Genomic DNA, 2159 nt, shown 5'->3' with positions numbered 1-2159 from the left:
AAAGTTAGCATCATATATCACTATGAGGCACAGGCTTATGAATTAATTTTCGCTGGAACTAATTATATTTTAGTGCATTTTGTAGCACAGATTGCAACGTACAGTAGCATTCTGAAAGGATAGGACAACTCATGTCTGTTGCCTCTTTGTCTCATAGGCCGTTGGCAACTATGGCAAATGTTTTTACTTTGGGATATAGATCCCTCACGAAATGAAATATCTACAAATCTCCAAAGAAGAAACAAAACTAGCATGTAGAGAATACCTTCGTGTATTTAACGTAAGTCGTTCATGGGTGTCGAGATCTCAGTTGCATTGTTTCATTCGTTACCTGCTAGTCTTATTATGTGAAGTTTTTTAGTGACAACAAAGTTCCTCAAAGGTTCAATGACAATGTACAATCTTACCACACTAGATCTGTAAGTACCGACTTACTGAGAAGGACGCCGATAGATCAACCTGCACTCAGTACTATCTCTGACTCCCTAAACAGCATTAAACTTTCGATGATATTCACACGTTGACTGTAAAACAGCCACAAAAGAACAGTATAAGTACTCGATAACACATTACTTAACCCGTCGCCGACCTGCCATCCTGATATATGCCACCCTGGAGGCGGCGCGTCTCTCGATGATTTACAGGAAGGCACAACCGCACACCTCTGGAGCAAAGGATTTGCCAATATTGTAACTCAAACAAAGTAGAAGACGAAGCCTACTTTGTTATTGATTGTAGTTTATATAGTAATGAAAGAAATGATCTTTTTAGATATATTACAAGTACGTTTCCATACTTCCAACACTTGCCTAATATTGAAAAATTTATCTTTCTTATGCGCTTTGATCATCCTGTATTATACAAACCCATTTCAAATTATATTTTTAACATCACAAAGAAACGAGAAGAAGCCGAACTTCTGTATTAGAGTAGATTTAGAGCTGTTTGTACAACAAACATGTATATTACCTATTTTATCTGTTCGCCTGTACTTAGCCCGGTAGGGCATGGATGTACAATAAAGGTTATTAATATTATATCAGCGCCAAAGTTCTGCCACTCGTCACGAGTTCTCCCCGCTCTTGGCGGAATGATTCCTCCGGGGTTACTTAAAATATCTTACAAAATTGCACGTTCTGTGGTTAAACCATACCCGCAAGGCTCAAGGATAGAACAGGCGGGAATGGGACTAAAAGGGTAAACATGCATCTGGTAGTTTTTATTACAGCACAAAGACAAGGGGAACTGCAGTTTTGTCAAGGTTGCATACAGCGAAAGACCATGGCCATAGCAGCACGGCTTTACGACTTTATTGGGATCCATATTTTAGCTTGACATCATCACATCTCTGTTAGCTATTCTTTTGTGGCCCTTAACATGTATACATCAATACAAAATAAGATAATACTGTCACACAATAACACAGGGTACCCATAGAGCACCGTGCTTAAATTTACGGTATACATTAACAAAATACAGATAAAAGGTATTTCAAGTTCATACAAGAAGTAGACTGTCCTGTTAAGTATTCCCGTGATGAGACATGCGATACAGAACTCTTTTCTTCTCAAGTTTGTGCTACTGGCAAAATTCAATTTTAGAAACTACATTCTTTCCAGAATGGCAGATAGAAGTCTGGGACTGTTACACTCACTGTCCTATCTAGCATCTAGGGATGTTAATCGTTCGCTAGTGACACTACGTGTGCGCTCATGGAACATGGACGTGGCGCTTGAGGCCAAACTAAACGCCAGTTTTGGTGTTCCCGCCAGGAGGCAGATGCTTTGGTTCACTTAGGGAGATGTGCGAGGGACGTAAGATGTGGTGTAAAAGGGGTCATCCTGGGGTGAAGAGTCCTCCGAGAGTGTTGGCGCGAAAGTCGTTCCCTTTATTACGGGAAGGGGTGATTGCGTGTTTTTCAGACGACTTTTTACAAGCACGACGTGATCTGACGTCATCAAAAGTAACTGTTGGGAACTTGTCATCTGTTTGGCTGTCACGCGGAGTTTTAGGAACAGGACCGAACTAGTGTTGGTCCGCTTTGAAACTAGCATAATGTACAATATGACAAGCAAAGCGATTTTAAATAGTGCATGTTCATTGCTGTAACAAACATTAGAAATTTTTCGAAAGTTGTCTACTAGATTTTTAAAAGAAAT

This window comes from Branchiostoma belcheri, unplaced genomic scaffold (genome assembly GCF_001625305.1).
Source record: "Branchiostoma belcheri isolate BF01 breed outbred unplaced genomic scaffold, Haploidv18h27 scaffold86, whole genome shotgun sequence".
In the NCBI taxonomy this organism is placed as follows: Eukaryota; Metazoa; Chordata; class Leptocardii; order Amphioxiformes; family Branchiostomatidae; genus Branchiostoma; species Branchiostoma belcheri.
The sequence above is the reverse complement of the archived record's forward strand: the minus strand, read 5'-3'. Positions refer to the sequence as shown.